The sequence below is a fragment of the Macrosteles quadrilineatus genome, unplaced genomic scaffold (assembly GCF_028750875.1).
Source record: "Macrosteles quadrilineatus isolate MER2022 unplaced genomic scaffold, UCM_ALF_1.0 Scaffold_5__1_contigs__length_97177068, whole genome shotgun sequence".
NCBI classification, from domain to species: domain Eukaryota; kingdom Metazoa; phylum Arthropoda; class Insecta; order Hemiptera; family Cicadellidae; genus Macrosteles; species Macrosteles quadrilineatus.
Window position 1 is genome coordinate 35,233,601 of NW_026542598.1, and position 11,553 is coordinate 35,245,153.

The window sequence follows — 11,553 nt, forward strand, 5'->3', positions numbered from 1 at the left end:
TCTCATAATCTAAAAGTTTCATGCTTCTGCTAAACCCCGGTGAATGGGTTGGTTAGATTTTCATAAAAATTTTTCTTATGATAATCAAATTGTATTTAACACATATAAAGTTTACTCTTGGATAATTTAAAACAATGTGCAACAGTTTATTTCCAATATTGAAAGAAGATTTGATTTTGACAACATTGTAGTTAATTACTTTTTGACAATTATGTTATGGTTCTTAATATTAATAATTGGTTAAGGTTAATCTCCCTGTGCTGATATCACTATTCATTTATTTATATTTGACAGATATAATTGCTAGGCACGTTTGTATTTGCAAAACTGTATTTTATCAGACATCTTATAAATATATGTGGGTTGAATAACGTCAGTCCTTGAAGTATTCAAATTTAATATTCAGGAATATCTCGATTTCTATCACCATATAGTTTATAACCAAACGATTTTGACGGTTCATTGTTTGCACCGTTTAAATATTGATTCCATTTATTTATTTAATTTTTTCTGTTATGAAATCAAGTCATCTACATACTCTAAAATGATAACTTTGTTCAAATTGAGCCATTTTAGGATGATTATCATTATATAACGTTTTAATTAATCAGCTTGTCAATCAGCTTATCTGCAAAAATAATTTCATTTTGCAATATGCATGCATGAATATTAACCATAAGTAATTATTAAAAATGTATAGCTTTATTAAGTGTAATGACATTTCCTTTGTCTTTTCCGACAGACAGTAATAAAATGACAGGCGTCTCAAATATTCTAAGCACTTAAGTTTCTTGTTATTCCCTCTGTTCAACGACTTTGGCCTTAAGACGCTATCTTTATGGCTACACATTCAAACAGATCTATTATTTCCAAAACTTGGTAAATGATACTCAACATTATCACAAATGTTGACTAATTATTAAAATACATTTTGCTTCTTTGTTTACGCTGAATTTTAGTTGAGGAACCACAAATCCTTAAGATAAAATATTAATGCATGTACTCATATAAGTTAAAATTTTTAGCATGTTAGGGCGTCAAACCAATTCCTATTTTGCAGAAGTCCAATAAGCTATCAAATAGCCTAGCGAAAAATCTTTGATTCGTCAATATGTAAATTATATATTATTTGTATTGATGGACATATATGTATTACATTCCGAATCTTAGTTAGTTGTTCCTTAGGTGTAATTGCCTACCTTTAGAGTTGGCCAACAAGTTTACATCAAAGAATAAAAAAATTTATGTATATAATTATAGGGTCGATTTTTTGTGACAAAATCTTCCTCTTCTTATAATATAAACAGTAACGCAACAAATTTAAATTAAATACTTATCAAGAAGTGAGTGCACAACAATAAGTAACACAGTTTAAGTTAATCATACTAGTCCAGTCAAGGAATGAGGTGTAGAGTGCGTGAGCAGGTAACTAAGCGATTCCTTCAGAAACTTGTTCAGGGGGCTTAGGGTGTTAACATACCAAAAGTCCTGACTCCTAGGTGGTGAGCCAGGGGGTGGTGGGGGGGGGAAAGGGGGGGAGAAAGGTACGCATTTTGGGTTTTTTAATTATATCTCGAAAACTATCAACTTTTTGTATACTATAGTAAATTATAAAATTGAAGAAGATTAAATTTTCTACAAGAAAAGTATATAATGTGTTTATTTTGGTTCATCAGATTACGAGTTATAACTTATTTAATTGATATCTTATTAAAATACTCCTTCCATAAGAAATACATGTAAATTAGTATGCGAAATGGGGCGAATCATATCCGCCCAAAAGAAATATAAATGATATTCAGGAAATCTTGACAAAATTTCCAGTAATTTGACACTTTAATCATTAAAATTGATCCAATATTAAGGCGAGGGCGAGGTAACAAAATGTGAAGTTTTGGTGTTTTTTTATTGGAAATATAAAAAAAACCTTAAATCATCCCATTTTTAAACGCTCACCCTCGCTTTAATTTTTGACAAAATTTCATGATTTAAGTGTCAAATTACTTGAAATTTGGTCAAGATTTCCAGAATATCAGTTATATTTCCTTTGGGCGGATAGGATTCGCCCCATTTCGCATACTAATTTACATGTATTTCTTATGGAAGGAGTATTTTAATAAGATATCAATTAAATAAGTTATAACTCGTAATCTGTTGAACCAAAATAAACACATTATATACTTTTCTTGTAGAAAATTTAATCGTCTTCAATTTTATAATTTACTATAGTATACAAAAAGTTGATAGTTTTCGAGATATAATCAAAAAACCCAAAATGCGTACCTTTTTCCCCCCCTTTTCCCCCCTCCACCCCCTGGCTCACCACCTAGGAGTCAGGACTTTTGGTATGTTAACACCCTAAGCCCCCTGAACAAGTTTCTGAAGGAATCGCTTAGTTACCTGCTCACGCACTCTACACCTACTTTTGGATCATTCATTGACTGGACTATACAGTTTAAGCAGTTAAATTAATTTCAGAGGTAGAATCAGCTGGTACAACAATGCACGCAGTCAGCTGTTTCAAGAGGCTGCTTTGCTGAAGTAAGCGGCTTGCAGTGGGATTTTGGTTTGTTTACATCTTTATGTGTAGGCCCAAATTTACTACGATTTTCTTAACTATTCAATCATAATAGTGACGGCTGTATTCGAGATTAGAATATTGTTTAGACAATTTAGATTACATTGATTTACAACTTTATAATACACATTATTGGTGAAAGTATTTTACTGTTTTTGTCTAGAACCCAAAATACTGGCTAGAATTCTGTCGAGAAGGGTTGAGTTAGATTCCACCAATAACAATAGGTTTAAAATATGTCATAATGGTCAGTTAGTTAGTCTGTTGGTGATGTTAACTCCCTTTTTTGGAGTTAAACTATCCAAAAAAACATCTATCTATACGATAACGATAACTTTGTGTGGTTAAAAGCCTACTTGAAATGGTTAAACTACAACTCCAAATAGCTACTACTCCATTTTATTATTGTGTCTACGCCGGTGGCATTTATATAAAGTTATGTATAAGGGAACGGTCCATACCCTGGTCTCGTTTCTATCTAACCTCGAGCTGTTGGGAAAACATAATTAATCGATAGCACAATGACAAATGGCATCTGAGTATTGTATCGACCTTGCTTGGAATCGAACCAGTGGCCTTGTTCTTAAAACATTCTTTATACAGTTAAAGAGGATTTGTACACTTTAAAGTCTCATAAAATCTTAGATACCAAGGCCAATAAAGATGAAATATCAAGTAAGGTATATATTCTAGATACTATCTACTACTGCATACTACATACTACCACTGAAACTACATACTTCATACTACCTCTAGATACACTAGATATTCTACCCCTTAAACTGTAGTCTTTACAAAATGAGCACGAAATAAACTTAAATGTGTATAATCGAAACAAAAAATGTATTTACAGTGTTCTATTTATGTTCAACCTGTGCATTTCAGGTACGTTTAAAATAAAGTGTATGTATTACTGATCATTTAGTAATACATAGGTTTAGAGAATATTCAGAGGATATGAATAAAACATTGAGGGCAGTAGATTGAAGTCAACCAGAAAAGTAATCATAGGTCTGTCGGTGACATGGGATTGACGTCATAATGAATGTTTTATTTTTGTGCGTTGAATCATATAATGTATTCGTTATACAAGGGAAAGAAAATGTAATAATGTTTCGTAAAATAACAGAATCGACACTGTTTGACGACTTTGTTTCATTTTTATAATTTAGGATGACTAGATATGTTTCTTTCATGGCACGAACGTTGCTCAATGAAACATTTGTTCTCACTGAAATTATGACATACGTGCAAGGTTTTACCTAAATAGTATACTCTACTTGTATATGTTCAAGAACTAAGTTTTGTGATGAACTAACAAAATATTTAAAATAATATTTAAATATTCTTCATAATTTGTTTGTAATGTAAGTGAAAAATAAATTCATTAATTATGTACTAGAAAAATTATTCGATCATTGAATAAATATATCTTATGAATACTCTTTGAATTGAAAAAGATAAAAATTTATATTCAGTTTTGTAAAAAAAAAAACCTAGATTACATTAAAATACTATATCACATAATAAGCTGTATCAGCAACCTAACTTAAAATATTTTTCAATGAGCTTTTGGCCAATCAAAAGTCAAAAGTTGCAATAGATTTTGAGCCATAACTTTTGATAAAGTACTATTTTGCCATTTTTTTGGAGTTAAAAAGATAAGCTCACTGTTGTGATAAAACCAAAGATTGTTTATGAGATATAATTACAGTTTTTTTACCTAAGGAAATTAAAAATTGATAAAAAGCTCACGACTTTTTCGAAGTGGAAAACAAAACAATAAGAGAGGGATTATCCAAGAAATGATCCACATCATACATCACTGTCGACCGACGTGAGTTGCAGTTCTTTTGTCTCAACATTGGTGATTTCACAGCAGAATAGTTCTTTTTGTGTAAAAAAAACTAGTTCGTCTACTCAGACCATCAAAGGCTTATAGAAAGTGCTTACTTCTTATCAAAACCAACAGGTTTTTTGTCCTGAGACATTAGGTACTAACCTGGGATCATTTATCACATCACTTTAAGAAAACATTTTATAAACAAATTGAGCTTCATAAGTGTACTTTAAAGCTTGTTGACACGTAAGGCGCGCAGAATTCTTCGATTTTATTTTCAAAGTAAATCAAATATACTTTTATAAATTAATGTTCTTATTTATGTATTATTACTTTGCTGTCAATCTAATTAAAGTTGGCCATAGTAATTGTATATTTTCCGCGAATCTTCTTAATATATTAATTTTTCCTATATCAAAAGCAGTTAAAACTTAAATTAAAGCTTCCTTATATACTAAAGTACTTTAATCCTGTTAATCGAATGCTGGCGAGAGCACTCACCTTACTCACTAATCATAACTGTATTAAATGTAAAATTATTCATTCAAGCTTTATCAAATCGCTTAACATTATTGTAAAATATTCTCGCATAAGTAATTATAGTATATGCTATGATAGGGATATAAGTATTTCAAAAATACCTTATTAGCATGAAATATAAACGAATTGTCCTCAAGATTATTCCAGACAAATCTGTATCCAGATCCCCAAAAGTACACAGCAGGGGTTGGCAATGATGATGTTATTGTAAGACACAGTGTCCTGATAACATAACCTCTGATGATGTGATTCATTCAACCCCCAGATTCTCAAGAGATGAGGGTGGTTGGAGTATCAACATCTGATCATTATTTTGGAGAAGTCAAGTCTTACAGGTACGCAATCGGCGCTAAAACTGTAATTAGTTACGGTAATTTTAGCTTAAAAAAGGTTTTATTGTTTAAAGGTAATTAGTTACCGAATCAACCATTTAGAAAAAATGTCGTCGATTATATTTACGCCTCTGCACTAGGAGCTTGCCTATTTAAGTGAGCTATTGTATTAATAAACCGATCAAATAGCCGATACCAAACAAAAGATATCTTAATTGGATGCAGCCTAATTTTGCATTCAACGAAAATGATTGTTGAATAGGTTTCAACCGTACCTGATAACTCCAAATAATCCGTCGTGTCATGGACATTGGTTGCAGCAACTTCATTACGGATGCTGTTCTTAAGATCTGCAATAGTTTGGGGTTTCGTGGCGAAAACCTTGCTCTTCAACTCCACAACCAGAAATCACGAGGCCTTAGGTCTGGAGACCAGGCAGCTACAACCGGGTATTAGCGAGTTTCCAAAAAAGATTGGAAACATGCTGGGATGTGGGTGAACATCATATGAGGGATGTCATATTCCATGAGTAAAAATGGTTTAGCTATGTGAATATTTTAAATATGCTATTTTTTGAGTTTTGATAAACTGTAATTGTAATTTTACCCATCGTTGTTTTGTTTATTACTTTACACCCTGAAAACAAACATTGCATAAATTTCACCCATAATACATTTTTTATGCCACCTACAATAGACAAGTTTAATAGTTTGAACAACTTATAATTACAATAAATTCTAATAATTAAGGAACCATTAAACACAAAAATCATCTCTCAAACCCATAAATTAGCTGAGCTGTCAAAAAATAAAATGTTAGTGGTTGTTACGGACCACCCTGTATTTATCGTGTCTTCCTGTCCAGAAAGTAATGAAAGGGCAGCGGTGTCAGTTATGCAGGGTGCTTGGGTTTCGTTTTATTTCTTCTGCTGAACGACTTGTGTGGAAGCTCAAACTCATTGCTAGTGTTGCTTAGCTACCGATTAAAACAGTTTGAATTATATCCCTTATACATAATTATATTACTTATAATTGTGAGTATCGTTCAGTTATTTTTTAACTAGTGTAGAGTGTAACAGAGTTTTGACTATACTAATTAGATCTAGTTATTTTTATTATTAATTTTTTTTTTGGTTAGCGGCCTCTTTTAACTTGCATTTGCCCGTCCACATAGACTACAGATCTGTGCGTGGAACATATACAGCAAAGCCGTTAAAGTACGAAGGTGAACTTTACTGATAAAATGTTTGCGGCAGTGACCAGGATCCGAACCCACGACATCGCTGCCTTGGACTGGAAGTCCGTGACTCTACCAACTGCGCCAACGACTCACCAATACTACTATAACACTAAAATACACTTTTATACAATCCAAATCATTACTATTCTTGTCACAATTAATTGCTAATTGTATTTAATCGTGCAGTTAATTTAAATTACGATATTGTTATATCATTCCAACTGAAATTTTACTTGAGTATGTTGGAAGTATTAATAAAATCTATCAGTTACCAAACGATTTGTCAAATAATAAAATCATTACATAAGGTAAATCAACAACAACGAGCCACTCAAATTTCGTTAGTAATACGGTTTATGCTGAGACGGTGGTTGGTACAACAATGCAGTCAGCTGTTTAAAGAGGCTGCTTTGTTGAAGTAAGCGGCTTGTAGCTAGATTTCCGTCTGTTTATATGTTTGCATTACCTTAATTTATGATGCTATATTTTTTTATTTTTTTATTCATGTTTGTAACAAGACATTTCTACAGGTGTATTTAATAAGCTACATTTTTTAAAGACTGGAAGAGTTGTTATCCTAAAACATGGCTACTTTAACACTGCATATTTAAAGATTAAACGATGGATAAAACAATAAATTGGTTCAGTTGAGTTGAGTTCAGTTGCATTTGGATAATCATAGCTGTAAGTTAAGACTTTTTAAAATAAACTGATTCACCAAAAGGTAAAACAGTTTGTAAAAAACCTATTTCAAAAAATATATGTTTCTTTGACTTTCGTTTCTATTTTATATTCTTCCATTTCATTACATGTTCAATAGTGAGCCTGGTCTTCATTTTCTTTGTTCGAATTTAAGATCATTGCATGATTTTTCTTTTTTTTATGTTGTGGGTTCACGGTAAAACTGATGTTACATACTTGACTTTTTTCATCATTTGAAAATCAATCAGAGTAAATTTGACATCCGGGAGTGAGTGTGTTAACAGGTTCAGTACTGGCCTTTACAGTCCTCTGTATGTAGCGTCTCGAGACACCCGGGAGTGAGTGTGTTAACAGGTTCAGTACTGGCCGTTACAGTCCTCTGTATGTAGTGTCTCGAGACACCCGGGAGTGAGTGTGTTAACACTTTCAGTACTGGCCGTTACAGTCCTCTGTATGTAGCGTCTCGAGACACCCGGGAGTGAGTGTGTTAACAGGTTCAGTACTGGCCGTTACAGTCCTCTGTATGTAGTGTCTCGAGACACCCGGGAGTGAGTGTGTTAACAGGTTCAGTACTGGCCGTTACAGTCCTCTGTATGTAGTGTCTCGAGACACCCGGGAGTGAGTGTGTTAACAGGTTCAGTACTGGCCGTTACAGTCCTCTGTATGTAGCGTCTCGAGACACCCGGGAGTGAGTGTGTTAACAGGTTCAGTACTGGCCGTTACAGTCCTCTGTATGTAGCGTCTCGAGACACCCGGGAGTGAGTGTGTTAACAGGTTCAGTACTGGCCGTTACAGTCCTCTGTATGTAGCGTCTCGAGACACCCGGGAGTGAGTGTGTTAACAGGTTCAGTACTGGCCGTTACAGTCCTCTGTATGTAGTGTCTCGAGACACCCGGGAGTGAGTGTGTTAACAGGTTCAGTACTGGCCGTTACAGTCCTCTGTATGTAGCGTCTCGAGACACCCGGGAGTGAGTGTGTTAACAGGTTCAGTACTGGCCGTTACAGTCCTCTGTATGTAGTGTCTCGAGACACCCGGGAGTGAGTGTGTTAACAGGTTCAGTACTGGCCGTTACAGTCCTCTGTATGTAGCGTCTCGAGACACCCGGGAGTGAGTGTGTTAACAGGTTCAGTACTGGCCGTTACAGTCCTCTGTATGTAGCGTCTCGAGACACCCGGGAGTGAGTGTGTTAACAGGTTCAGTACTGGCCGTTACAGTCCTCTGTATGTAGCGTCTCGAGACACCCGGGAGTGAGTGTGTTAACAGGTTCAGTACTGGCCGTTACAGTCCTCTGTATGTAGCGTCTCGAGACACCCGGGAGTGAGTGTGTTAACAGGTTCAGTACTGGCCGTTACAGTCCTCTGTATGTAGTGTCTCGAGACACCCGGGAGTGAGTGTGTTAACAGGTTCAGTACTGGCCGTTACAGTCCTCTGTATGTAGCGTCTCGAGACACCCGGGAGTGAGTGTGTTAACAGGTTCAGTACTGGCCGTTACAGTCCTCTGTATGTAGTGTCTCGAGACACCCGGGAGTGAGTGTGTTAACAGGTTCAGTACTGGCCGTTACAGTCCTCTGTATGTAGCGTCTCGAGACACCCGGGAGTGAGTGTGTTAACAGGTTCAGTACTGGCCGTTACAGTCCTCTGTATGTAGCGTCTCGAGACACCCGGGAGTGAGTGTGTTAAACAGCACAAGTATGTAAAACTTTGTGAAAGCTATCGTTTGTATGGTATTAAATAATATTAACAACTTTCCATGCATTTAATTGACTGTACAAATGTGTGATTTTGCCAAATGAATAAATATTTGAGTTAATCTTTTTATATTCCAATTGTTTTATCCATCAGCTATTGACTTATGTTCGGAAAACACCAATAGCTAAAATTACTGTATTGCCAAAATTTACAATCTAATATATTAAAGCTTTTACAATATCTGACGTATTTTTTGCAGTGTATTTGCAAAATTTACGTACAGATGACAAATTAAAGATGCATAACATAATCAAGATTATTTTTATGGTAATCTACAAAAGCGAGAGGACATTCAGAGACTATGAATAAAACAGTGAGGACGTAGATTGGAGTCAACCACAGAAGTAATCAAACCTGTTGGTGACATGGGATTGACGTTGGAATACATTTTTATTTTGATATGCATTGAATTTTATTAATCAATCACAAATGTAATGCCAACCTTATGAAAAAGGTTGTATGAATTATTATTATGGGAAAACAGTTAAATAGAATGAATTTACTCCTTTATGTACCATTGGTTAGCTGTATATTTTTTGTGAACTAAACCATTTGACGATTTTAAAATTAAATTGTTCTCTTTGGTGTAATTTTTTTCCTGAAGCAATACAGATATATTATTTAAATAAGTCATCGCATTTTTTTATACACTTATTGTAAAATAAAATTATTTTAAACTATATACACTGCTTTAAAACAGCGCATTCAGGGAACGTACCTTGGGATTTTGTGTTTTTTGAAGAACAGACAAATATATATTCTCAATATTGTTATGATTGAGCATCTAATAGAATGATTGATTTTGAAAGAAATGTAGGCTTGATAATTTGGCTTTAAAAAAAAAAGATCATTACTTACCATGTAACATAAAATACTGTATTAGATATTGGTTTACGATTTAATTTGTGGACGTTTTACACTAGTATTTCAATACTTGTAAATGAAAATTTGTATGAAAATGTGTTAGTAAGAAAACTTATATGAATGCTTGAATATGAGTTTACAATATGTTTCCTCAGTTTAAGCCTTTTTAACATGTGCAACAAAAGAAAAATAAGATCATTGACAACGTTACAGATTGTAACGGTCGAGACATTAGTGGTGTGTCAGCCATTAGGTAAATTACTAATTGAGCAAATCGTGGTAATTACAGTGTTAGTTTGGTTTGAATTGGCAAACATTTAGATCAAACACCTATAATGTTGTAATCATAGAAATTCATAGCAATCAATATTTTTAATTGATACAAACACATTTGAACATTTATTTTAATGTTAATAATTTCAAACATAAACAAACAAGATTTTGCTCTAAAGTAATAATTACATCAAAATTGTTATCAAGTTAGAAAGCTTTAAAATAGCTTATAGATAAAAATGCAAAATGAAATAAATTTATTAGCGTAATCGTGATATATATTGAGGTAAACATAGTAACTGGGCCATTTCCAAGTGAAATAACACTAATTGTGATCATTTTTAAATAATTTGTTATGTAGAGCTTTAAAATTAATTAATTTGTCAACATTTTTCTTAATTTTCAATTCCTTATGAGTCATATTTTTTCTTGATTCAGGTCCCTGGAGATTTGAGGCCAGAATAATAACGGCTCGATTTACAAGGGCAAGCCAAAGCTCAACCAGTAGCCAGTGTAAACCAGTAACCTGCTTAATCTATTGTCATATTTTATCGTCACGGATCGAATATAGCAGAAAACTTGCTGCAAAGGTATGTTTTTATTTGTCAAAGATTTATTGAGATATTTGAACCAGGCCTTTTACGATACTTAATTATTATAAACTGGGTGAACTTCTTATTTTAAACTACTAAAAATGTTAAAGTCTGAAACAAATCTAATATACAACGGTCGCTTTGGTAAACACAGAGAATTATACTGTAACAAAACCACCTCTGTTGAGACAAAAGAACTGCAACTCATGAAAGTTGACAGTGATGTATGATGGTGTATCATTTCTCAGATAATCCCTCTCTTATCGTTTTATCTTCATCCCCAAGAAGTCATATTGTGTTATATGATTTTATAGATACATACAAAGATTGATCTAATATTACTGTGTTAAATACGACTATTTTACTTCAATGTTCACTATATTCACTTCATACTTTGTAAAAGACATTCTGTTGTAAAAATGTGAAAAAAGAATTTAAAAATGTAGCAGAGGCACTTGAATGTAGATTAATTTTTAAGTAATAAAAAATATGGATTAGTTTTTTTTTTATTTTAAAAGTTGATTTCCACTAAAATATTCATCTGCAATACAACTCCACAGTAATATTATTAATCGCTAAAAATAATTGCAACTCGCATTGCGTTATTTTAATATTTGTTATAACTTCACTGCATGATCACTTTTTAAAATTTCAAATATGCATTAAATGTTTTATTGTGCTCTATTTAAAGCATGAAGTAGTTAAACACATAAACTATGCTTCTGGCTTAGTCGGTTATATGTTCTTGGATATTAAATTGATGAGAATAAAAATTATGAATTTACTGTAAATTATTTTCCTAATTAATTTCAAATTTGTGGTACAAGATCTATGATATGACA